Raw genomic sequence first — 12,473 nt, 5'->3', positions numbered from 1 at the left:
TTCTCTGGCTTGTGGTCTGCTCCATCTGCCCCCAACTCACATCTCTGAGAAAGAGGAAGTGGCAGCAAGAACTGGGAACCAGAGGCCCAAATGTGTGGATGAAGGCAAGGGTCGCTTGTGACACTCCCTACCCACCCTTGACCCAGGCACTGGGGATTTTGACGCAGTGGCAGCTGGAAGCCGAGAACCGAAAGCCTCTAAGCCATGCAACCTAATGCCAAGATTCCTCCTGAGAGCCCATTTCCTGTGTGCTCTGCACATTCCTCCTGTTCCTCCCCAGCACCTTCTCCCAGTGACCCTCTCTCCACACAGCCTCTCTGCTCCCTCCCCACTGCTATTTTCTTCTCTCTTCTAGAAAACACATTTCGAGGCCCCAAGGATTCCAGGCACTTCTGCTTTCTCTGTTAGATTCCCAGGTTCTTGTAAGTTTTGCATGGCCCTTTCTCCTCCTGCAGATTTCCTGGAACCCAGGAGGCCCCCGGGAACACTGGGAATGGTGAAGATCCCACTAACAGGATGGAAGGATGTCAGCAGGAGGGCGGGAAGGGGCAGAGGGGCAGCAAATCCTTGCCCTCAGCCAGGGGGTGGGCCAAGGACAGAGCAGCACAGCAGCAGGAACAGGCTCTGAAATGATTTTGTTCTGCTCTGTTGGGAAGGAGCTGGATGGAAATGACACTTGGGAGAGGATTAGCATAGGGAAAATGTTTCAGGCGGCAGCCTCTTTTCTCCAGTTCTAACAGTGCCATCCAGTGGCTCTGCGAGCAGGCACAGGGCAAAGCCTCCAGGCAACCCAGCTCGTGTCCCCTGCCAGGAGCAACAGGGCTTTGCAAAGGGCTCCCTCCTAACGGAGAGTGTCCAACTTCTGGCCTGTGCCAAACACCTCTCCCTAGAAGGTCATGGGGTGGGGAAGATATCCCCCAACTGTACCTACAAGAACATAATAGACTCTGGCCATAAAGTTTCCCACGTTCCTGCAAGTGCTTCATTTAGCCTTTCTGCCCACACACAGAGGCATCGCTGGAGGTGTTAGGACAGAAGTCACAGCCCCAGGAAAGGTGCAGAAGCACATTTTCAACCTGAGACATCATCGTGACCAGAGTGAGCCTGTCTCCGCCGTCTGACCCTTGCGTGTGTCCGGAGGATTGTGAAAACTGACGGGCACTGGGCAAGACTAGGTCTGGTGAGCACCCCGGGGAAGCCCTGCCAGCACCCCCACACCAAGGTTCTGGCAAGCACCCAAGTCCTGTCTGCTTTCTGCTGACTTTACTTGCATGCCTTTTGTTTTCTGAACTCTGCAGATGAAAATCAATTCACCTTAGAAATATGAGAGTGTTGTTTTTCTAAAGAGAAGAATTTAAAAGAAACAAAAGACTTTCCCAGCAGTTGTGTGTTTGGGTAACTGGGAGCAAGAACTAGTGAGAAACTTCCATGAGGAGCAGGGGCCCTGGGGCTGGCCCTGCCCTGCCACGAGGTCGCTGTGTACCTCTGAGGGGCTGACCTCCCTCTCTAGCCTCATTTATCAGTAAAAACAGGGGATAGAACTAGATCCATGGTTTTCAAAACTACACTCCTCACGCCCTATGGGAGGGGTGCTAATCTGCTGGGACTGGGCCCCTGCCCCCTTTACCAGAACAACTCAGCCTTTATCCAACTTTCATAGTTGGCTTTAGGTAAGATCTTATTTGAACAAAGGGTTCCATGGTGTCCTAGTCACTTTTGAGGTATCTGCCCAGACCATGACTCTGAGCACATCCCCCAAGCCAGCAGAGGTGGGGTCTCACCTACAACATGAAGTGTAACCCCATGTTTATGCCTCATGACCCCAGACCTGACTGCTGTTGCTTACACAGGAGATGACCCATGCCTCAGAGGAGCCAATCTGGGAGTCTCTCCCCAGAATTTAAGTTGGGTCCAACTGGGTCAAGGTCAGTTTCTGTGGGGGCTGAGGTGGCCACGGGGGGCTATTGACTTCCATCATAGGAGGGGGCCCCGGTTGCAGCCCTAGCTCCCAGCTCCCCCTGTGCCCTGCCCCAGCTAAAAGCTTACAAAGCTCTGGACAAGATCATCTAAAAGCGGCTTTCCAGCTCTAAGAAACAAGGTGATGCAAGCCAGCACAACACGCCTCAAGCCTCAGAGCACATTCGTGTTTCTGAAAATAAAGGGTAGTTTCAAAATAGCCCATGTAATCTTAAGAACTAAAATGTTTAATACAATAGTCATATAATGACTCGGTAAATATTAACATTATCACCTCTATTACTGAGCTATTCAAAAGTTTATAAAGCAACCATTTTTCCAAATGTTACAATTGGCAATTTCAAAAACATTGTGTTGTTCACATCTACTTGGACTACACCTATTAATAAATTTTTTTATATCGTTAATGTACAATTACTTGAACAACATTGTTTACTACACTCCCCCTTATCAAGTCCCCACCACATACCCCATTACAGTCACTATCCATCAGCACAGTAAGATGCTATAGAATTATTACTTGTCTTCTCTGTATATACTGCCTTTCCAGTGTCCTCCCCCGCTACATTATGTGTGCTAATCATAATGCCCCTTTCCTCACTTATCCCTCCCTTCCCACCCATCCTCCCCATTCCCTTTCCCTTTGGTAACTGTTAGTCCATTCTTGGGTTCTGTGATTCTGCTGCTGTTTTGTTCCTTCAGTTTTTTCTTTGTTCTTATACTCCACAGAATGAGTGAAATCATTTGATACTTGTCTTTCTCCACCTGGCTTATTTCACTGAACATAATACCCTCTGGATACATCCATGTTGTTGCAAATGGTAGGATTTGTTTTCTTCTTATGGCCGAATAATATTCCATTGTGTATAAGTACCACTTCTTTATCTATTCATCTACTGATGGACACTTAGGTTGCTTCCATTTCTTGGCTATTCTAAATAGTGCTGTGCTAAACATAGGGGAGCATAGGTCTTTTTCAAACTGGGCTGCTGCATTCTTAGGCTGAATTCCTAGGAGTGGAATTCCTGGGTCAAATGGTATTTCTATTTTGAGTTTTTTGAGGAACTTCCATACTGCTTTCCACAATGGTTGAACTAGTTTACATTCCCACCAGCAGTGTAAGAGGGTTCCCCTTTCTCCACATCCTCACCAGCATTCGTTGTTGTCTTTTGGATGGTGGCCATCCTAATGGGTGATATCTCATTGTGGTTTTAATTTGCATTTCTCGATGATTAGCAATGTGGAGCATCTTTTCATGTGCCTGTTGGCCATCTGAATTTCTTCTTTGGAGAAGTGTCTGTTCAGCTCCTCTGCCCATTTTTTAATTGGCTTATTTGCTTTTTGTTTGTTGAGGTGCATGAGCTCTTTATATAATTTGGATGTCAACCCCTTATCAGATATGTCATTTATGAATATATTCTCCCACACTGTAGGATGCCTTTTTGTTCTACTGATGGTGTCCTTTGCTGTACATAAACTTTTTAGTTTGATATAGTACCACTTGTTCATTCTGGCTTTTGTTTCCCTTGCCTGGGGAGCTATGTTCATGAAGAAGTTGCTCATGTTTATGTATAAGAGATTTTTGCCTATGTTTTTTCCTAAGAGTTTTCTGGTTTCATGACTTACATTCAGGTCTTAGATTCATTTTGAGTTAACTTTTGTGTATGGGTTAGACAATAATCCAGTTTAATTCTCTTACATGTAGCTGTACAGTTTTGCCAACAACAGCTGTTGAAGAGGCTGTCATTTCTCCATTGTATATCCATGGCTCCTTTATCGTATATTAATTGACCATATATGCTTGGGCTTATATCTGGGCTCTCTAGTCTGTTCCACTGGTCTATGATCTGTTCTTGTGGCAGTACCAAATTATCTTGATTACTGTGGCTTTGTAGTATAGCTTTAAGTCAAGGAGGGTAATTTCCCCTGGTTTATTCTTCCTTCTCAGGATTGCTTTGGCTATTTGGGGTTTTTTGTGGTTCCATATGAATTTTAGAACTATTTGCTCTAGTTCATTGAAGAATGTTGTTGATATTTTGATAGGGATTGCATTGAATCTGTAAATTGTTTGAGGTAGGATGGCCGTTTTGACTATTAATTCTTTCTAGCCAAGAGCATGGGATGAATTTCCATTTATTGGTCTCCTGTTTAATTTATCTTAAGAGTGTCTTGTAGTTTTCAGGGTATAGGTCTTTCACTTCCTTGGTGAGGTTTATTCCTAGGTATTTTATTCTTTTTGATGCTATTGTGAATGGAATTGTTTTTCTGATTTCTCTTTCTGGTAGTTCATCATTAGTGTATGGGAATGCAACAGATTTCTGCATATTAATTTTGTATCCTGTAACTTTACTGAATTCAAATATTAGATCTAGTAGTTTTGGAGTGGATTCTTTAGGGTTTTTATGTACAATAGCATGTCATCTGCAAACAGGGACAGTTCGACTTCTTCCTTACCAATCTGGATGCCTTTTATTTCTTTGTGTTGTCTTATTGCCGTGGCTAGGACCTCCAGAACTATGTTAAATAACAATGGGGAGAGTGGGTATCCTTGTCTTGTTCCCGATCTTAAAGGAAAAGCTTTCAGCTTCTCGCTGTTAAGTACAATGTTGGCTGTGGGTTTGTCATATATGACCTTTATTATGTTGAGGTACTTGCCCTCTATACCCATTTTGTTGCACTCCACACAGGAGAAGCCCCCATTTAGGAAAGCTCATCCACTAACTACCTGACATCCACCTGGGGTAGTTGTTCACTGGTCAATGGTGAAAACGTCAATGTGAGATTCATCATTTCTTGGCAAGCACTGTCTTTCACTCTGATTTTAATTCCTTCCTATGACTTATTTGGCATTTAAATGTGCTTTTGCTTTAGGAAGCGCATATGGCAGTAGTTTTGTTTTGTCCTGTTTCAGCCAAAATACACCTTGGTTACCTGTGCCTGCCTTATAGTTTTAATTTTTCTATGATCCCAAAAGCCTGGGACTAACTAGTAAGAATGAAGCCAAAAGTATGTCTTGCTGGTTCCATGCCATCTAAAGCAGAATTAGAAAGTGGTGCCAAGGTTTAGTGTGCCACGGCTTCACAGTCAATATAAATTATATTGTGACACGTGATGGCAGTCATATGTCAATCATTCATAGTCTTGGAAACTCCATGGGGGCATCCTCTCTGTAAGGAGCATTGCACATCAGTAAGAAATAGACCTTGGAAGGTAACCGGCCAGCATGAACATGGTATTCCAGATACCAGCAGGCCCAGCACCAGCCCAAGCTTGCCGGGTCCCTGTGCACCCCTGTTCCCTGCACACCCACAGACCAGCAGACTGCAGTAAGAGCACCAGGTGCTTGCAAAAACAACACTTTTGGAGGAAGCAAACTGGACGTGACACCTTATAAAAGTGGCTCCAGCATTTAGGCCCATGTAAGAAGTGCAAGAAGGCAGCATTCCAGGCTGGAGACCCAAACATGCCCAGGTTGGTTTTCTCTGACAACCTCTCTGGAAAACTGGAGGGTCTGTTATGAGGAGGAACCAAGCATAATGTGAAGAAATCATGCAATGGGATAAATAGGAGTGGTTTTCCTGTACAAATGGAACACTGGAGTGATCTGGGATGTGCAGGAAGAACAATAATGAGAATGAATGAAAGAAGGCCAGGTCTGCCCAGCTGTGCTGCGAGGGTGACTGGGCAGCCACCGTTCTCTGTGCCGCATTCCCTGCCTGGATCCCACAGCCCCTGCAAAGGCACCAGGCAGGCCTGGCATCCTGGGATTCTCAGCATTCCAAAGCCTGGGAAAATAAAGGCAGTGTTTGTGGCATTTCAGAACAAGCATGGAAACCTTTAAATGTCAAAATCAACAATGTGGAAAGACTTGTGGAAGAAGCCAAGAAGCAGAAGATGAGTTGGGAAATGGGAAGGCACGGGGGAGATGAGGCCACCAGTTAACACATCTGTGGGGCTTCAAAGTCTTTTAATAAAAGGGATACTCAGAAGTCAAAAAACATCTTGAGCTGTCATGAGAACCAGTGATGTGGCAAAAATGAGAAGATTAATGTGGTCCCGGTGGGGAAAACTGGGGCGCCTGTTATTGATTTTATTGAGATTCTGCTGAGGGAGGGCTGCATGTGATCTGCACAATGATGTCACAGAGCAAGGAGCACTGTCACCCAGCTGAACCAAGCCAGTCACACACAGCTCCATCCTACCAAGAGCAGAGGCCCCAGGACCAAGAAGTTTCCCACACTGAAGGCCAGATTTGTTATTCGATTTCCACCAACCACATTGGCCTCTGAAGAGAAGGGACTCTCTGGCTCTCAAAGCCCTTCATCATTTGGGTGATGAGGCAGGAAACCGGGGCTCCAGGGCCCCCTCTGCCACCGGGAGCTTGGGGATGACAGCCTCCACCCTGACCCCATTCCCCTCTGTGAATGGCAGGCCTGGACTGGGGAATGGTGATGTCCCCCTTGGACAGTGGGATTCTATGAGGCTCAGAAATAAGAATCAACTTTGACCTGCTGAACAAAAAGTCAGCCCTTACATTTCCACAATGTGTTCCAACTTTCAGAGGACTTTCATATACATTGTTAAAGCCTCAAATTAAAGACTTCCATTTTACAGATGAGGAAACTGAAGCCAAGATAGATAGAAGGTTACACACAGCCAAGGACTAGAGCCAATCAGGGCTCCTTCTGTGACCTCAGGTGCTTGTAGCAAATCTCTTCCAGGAAGGAGTTGCCAGCACTTACCAGGACGGGCCACTCGCACTGAGGATGTTGAGCAGAGCATGCCTGGCAGCACTCTCCTGCTGATGGCTCTCACACACCTCGGTGCTCAGCTGTGCTCCCCTTGCCTGCCCTCTGAGAGTTTGCCCCAAGGTGTCCAACCCCGGCCCCCACCTAACCAGCCTCTCAGTGGGAAAGCATCTTAGCTGGGTCATCTGCCATTTAAAAAATAGATTTTTAAAAGCCCTCATCCCCCTCCAACCAATCCCACCAGCCCCAGAACACTGAGACCACAGTCACTCCACATGGACAGCAGGACAAGTTGTCACGTTCTGTCCTCAGCCCACAGCACCCCTGCCCCTTGCAGGAAGGAGCATGTGGGGCAGTCCCAAGAGGCTAGGCTCCCTGTCTGGGATTCCTATGTGAGGCTCTCAAACCATCAAGGGCTCGCTTGCACTGTGTGCACGCCCCTCACCACACACAGACACACACCTCTTGGTCATCAGCCCGCTGGTCCAACACCTGAGGGCCAGCGCATCACTTTGCTCACCGGAGCAGGGGAGCAGCTCACCTGCAACCAGTGGCCCTGGCTGTGCCATCACCATGGCCTGTTCAGGACCCCGTGGACCAGCAGCGCAGGCCAACAAAGGCACCCTGATCTTCTGGGAAAACAATGAGATGGGTCTACACGGCCCTAACCTTCCTGCAGGAAAGGGGCTGCAGCAAAGTGGGGCCTCCAGAGCAAAGCTGCTCGAACAGAGACCACCGCCTGTGGCTCCCAGGGAAGTCAGCCGTCCCTACCTAGGAAAGTGATGGTGGTCACTGAATCACTCCAGTGCATGCGACCTGGGAGTCGGGTTAGAGGAAAGCTGGTCAAACACTCTTCTAGCTGAGTATAAATGGAGTTCAGTTCAGCTGTTGCCCTGGACAAAGAAAGGCCTGTCTCTCCATGGCCCAGACACACACATGGGCTGAGCTGAGGAGCTGGCCTCCCCCAGATAGTCTCTATGCATCTGGCTCTCCCAAAATCAATTTCCCAATGACTTCACTAAAAATCATCCTACCATGGGGCAAAATGAGGAGTGAGACAAGGATGAATGTTACTCTAAGGAACTGTGTTCCAGCAGTTGTGGCGACTGTCAGGCTGGCGGTGGGCTCCAGCCTGGCCCCAGAAGGGTGTGAGGGCACCAACTGGGCCACCCCTCACTGCAACTCAGGACTCAACAGCATTTCAGGTCGTCGCCTCAGTGCTGCACAGTCAGACTGTGGAGGGAATGAGGGTGAGGTGGGGTAGGCCTGACACAGGGGAGGAGGTGGGAGAGCCCCCTGCTCCTGGATGGAGAAGTGGATCTCAGAAGAGGGGAGCACAGGCTTCCCCCATCTGCCTCACCCCCCTGCTTGGCAGACATCCAGTGGTGCCCAAATCCAGTGGAGATTCTTCCAGCAGCTGGGGGAGAAGAGGGGAGCAGGTGGGACCGGGTAGACCTCAGTGTGCTGCTCGCTCTCATCAGGACTTCATGTCAGCCCTCTGTGCCAATTGCCACATCTTTAAAATGGGGTAACAGTGCTTACCAAATGCCTAGGACGATTGGAGGAAACATATGGCAAACACCAGGCACAGTGCCCTGCATACAGCAGGTGCTCAATAAGTGGCTGTCACTATTGGCTTGAGGCAGCTTCTCCAATAAAGCATGCCAATATTTCTGGCTTGAAGGAACACACCTTGAGGCTCATCGGGAAGCACTCATTCAGCACGTGTGAGTTCAACACTCTGGGGGGATGAGGCATGGGAATGAGGACACATGAAAGACTACTGGTCTGAGGTGGCAGGAGGCAGGGACCCCGCCAGGGAGGCACAGGCTCCAAAAGACTTCCTCCTGCTCCCTCTGACAATCCTGCCCAGGCAGGCACTCCTGGTGCAGCCCGCCTGTCCTCACACCCCTGGCTTCTCGCTGGACATCCCTGCCCCTTCCCAGCCAGGCAGCCCCCAGCAGCTGCACCCACAGTATGGCCAGGAACTTGGGCACACAGCCTCATCTCTGAAGAACCACTGCCACACTCTGGCAAATGCAAGGAAATCACCCCTGGTACTCTGTGCCTGGAGGACTGCTGCTAAATGTCTCATGTTTATGGGAGGCCACGAAGCAGGGCTGAGGCCAGGAGGGCCGATGTGGACGCGGGCATACATGGGCAGGAAAATCACTGTCCACAGGTCAGAATGTCTTTCTTGTGGGACCAGGGCACCTGGAGGCCAGGGGTTAAGGAATGACACCCCGGGTGGAGCTATGTGGCCCAGCAAACTGTCCTAAGGGACAAAGGAAGGACACAGAGGCCGACAGCCATGAGGCATCCTCCCTGGACAGCAGAGCAGATGCCTCCATGACACTCTGCTCCCTCGCCTAAGGAGACTCACAGAGTGACCCAGGGGACTGTCATCATCAGCATCCATGAGCCTGCCCACGTCCACTTCTCTGTGACCCTGGCTCCTGCCCAGCTGCCCAGATTCCAGCATCCTGGTGGTACACCCTGACCCCACGCTTGATCTGAGTGGGGCTGCTCTGGTTCCCTGTCCAGGAGTCTGATTTGTGGAGAGGTTTAGTCTCTTCACAGAGCATCAACATGCAAGGTGTGAACGTGGGAGCTGTAAGCATACCTCCTTCCCCCATGTTGGACTACAGAGCAGAGAGAGCCTTTCGGCAGCAAGAGTCAAATAAAGCAAGTGTTAATAGCCTTGAGAGGGAGTGGAAGAGAGGAAGAGAAAATAATAGAAATCAACAGGAACACTCCAAGCTTCCTCCTCAATTCTGGGAGCTTTCTGGTATTTTTGCAAGAAACCCTTTTTCTACTTAACCAGGATTCAGTTTGGGTTTGCAGTGAAAAACCCAGAGTCTTCATGAATGTTACCATATGGAATTCCCATAACATAAGCCTCTGAGGGCAATAGTGTCATTTGCATTTAACACATAAGACAATTAAGGCAGGCTCTCCTCAGCCTGGATCTGCTCCTCGACAGCCTCCAAAGCCCATCATCTTCACTAGTCTAAGCTCCTGTCTGAGGCTACCTCTCCTCGGGTGTAAAGTAAGGAAATTGGATTAGACAATGTCATTAAGACCTAAGCTTGTGCTATAGGCCAGTGCATCTGTGCTCACTATAGGACACACCCATGGTGAAGGGAACAAGCCAGGGAAGAGAATGGGCCCAGAAGACCTAAAGCTGCTGGAGGGAAGCGGCCATGACCCCTTTATGTCCAGATCCAACACTGTGCCTGGTTCACAGTAAACATTCCATCAACTAGCAGCTCACCCTCAGTCCCCACTGTTCACGCCTCAGCTCTTCATTCACAGTTGTCTCTCGGCCCTGAGCACATGTGCCTATAATCATCTGCTTTTATTCCATGTCTGCAGCTGGACTGTGAGCTCAGTAAAGGGGAGAGACCACTCCTGGGCAGCTTTTTATCTGCTATAATACTTGTGCACAAGCAAGTCCTCACTAAATGTTGTTGACTGAATAACAGAGTGAATGATCTACATGAATACGAGTTCTACTAATACATGCTTAGAGAATTAAATCGAGAATGACAGTGATGGAAACATTACGTGGGAAGGCTGGAACTTTGCAGTACCTAAATTTGACACTAGATGGCACCCAAGCACACCAAAATGTGTGTATTTGGTTAGAAGTGTTTCAAGAAAATCGTAGCAGTTCAGCTGTAAGGTCTCCTTGACTTAAAGTCAGCAGTCTTGCACAAATGAGCCAGTCTCAGTGGGACACGCTGTATTAACACAGGTTCTCCTGTATTAATACAGGTTCTCCTGAGAAACAACACTGAACAGAATATGTGAGAAAGAGATTTATTATAAGGAATTGGTTCACACAATTAGGGAGGCTGACAAGTCCAAAATCTGCAGTGTGGGCTGACAGCCTGGAGATCTGGGAGAGCTGATAATACAAATAAAGTCCAAAGGCCATCTGCTGGAAATCCTCTCTTGCTTAGGGAGTCAGGTCTTTTTGTTCTATTCAGGCCTTCAACTGATTGATGAGGCCCACCCACATTAGGGAGGGCAATCTGCTTTACTCAAAGTTCACCAATTTAAATGCTAATCTCATCCAAAATAAAATCAATCATCCCACACAATCTTGGGCTTTTGGTCCTGAATGGGCATGATCTTGCACGAGAATCTGTATCCGTCTCTATATCTCTTTCTCAGTCTTGTCCTATCCTAGGAGACCTGTAATGAGTGCACAGTGCTAGACCAAAGACCTGTTTCCTCCCAAAGAAATCCAAAGTTTACATTGATCAGTGAGTTTTACCCATGTGCACCCACCAGAAGCCAATGTAGGAAGTATGCCCCACGGGAATGGTTACAGGCTAAACTGAGACACATCCTAACCCACAGGGCTTACATAAGCTGTTTGAAGAATTTTCGTCAGTGTTTACAAATTAGCTGCTCATGTCTAAAGGCCTGTGAATTGATTGTAAGTAATTTAATTGGAGATGAGTAAGTGATAAGACAAAGGGAGACATTTTACTCTCTTGGCTGAACAGAGCTAAAATCACAGATAGGAAATAACTCTGCAAATTCACTAATTGGAGTCATGTTTGTTTCTGTCATCCAGTAGAAACATCTGCTTGTTTCACAGAACTCCCCTGAGTTCAGTGTAATTGTTACAGCTTCTCTACTGAAGGAAAGTCCTGGATGTAATCCCACACTTAGCAGTTTCATAAATGACCACTTGCTAAGGGAAAGCACAAACTAGCTTTAGCTGCTAAATTATTCTTATTCTCTTTCACCATAAAACTGAAAACAGTACTGCCATTATGCATTATTCTTCCATGCTAGTGTTTTTAGAAAACTATCCTCAGGAAAAAAAAAAACCTTGAATCTGTGTTTATATACATTGTCAGCATAATAAAGCACCTTTTGTGTAAAGCAAAATTAGTCCATTTGCAAGAGACTCACACAAACTACTGGGGGAAAGAAACAAGTTTCATTAAATGAGATACACTCTACTTCTGTAATCCAGTTTTTAAAATAAGGCTTCTAAATAATATGGGTGAATGTAGTAACCACAATGTTTTTCATGTGAAACCTTAACAAAAAAAAAAAAAAAAAAGGAAAAAAAAAGGCTTCTAAAAGTAGTAATAACATGAAATAAAATAAGGCTTTAACTCTATAACGTGAGTAGTGGCCTACTGGGGTTTCTGTTTTGTAAGTCCAAAGGGAAGAAAATGGAGGGAAAAAGCAGCTGAAAAAAAGTTTTTTATAGTAGGGATGTCAGTTTTATATAATGACAGCCTTGGCATATTCTTACTAGGTCATATCCTATTCCCCAACAAAAGACTGAAATAATTAAGACCAGTTCTGAACAATGGTTCTTACCTTGGAGATGGAGGTGGCTTTTGCCCACTTACATATATTCTGTGAGGTAAAATGAACACATACCAGTAGATCACATAACTCCAAAAATACTAAAATCCCAACTATAAGAATAACACAAAAGAGAGACTGACAATATTATACAGAAAAGGTTACAACTGTTCTCTTTCCACAGTCAAATTATTCTCTTATTTGGCTTGTCCAGGAAAATTAAATGCTGACAATTAAAAAGGTACAAAGAGGGCAGATCTGAGAATGAACATATCCTGACCAGGAATATGGCCAAAGGTGCCCTTCTTTCCCAATTTTGGGGAAGCAACAGTCCACTGCAGCTACCTTGTAAACTTGAAACCTAGGGGTGGAGGAGAAGGGGTCACCCGACCAACATTTTCTTTTTCC

This window comes from Manis javanica, chromosome 7 (assembly GCF_040802235.1).
Source record: "Manis javanica isolate MJ-LG chromosome 7, MJ_LKY, whole genome shotgun sequence".
Lineage (NCBI taxonomy): Eukaryota > Metazoa > Chordata > Mammalia > Pholidota > Manidae > Manis > Manis javanica.
Note: the sequence above shows the minus strand (reverse complement) of the source record.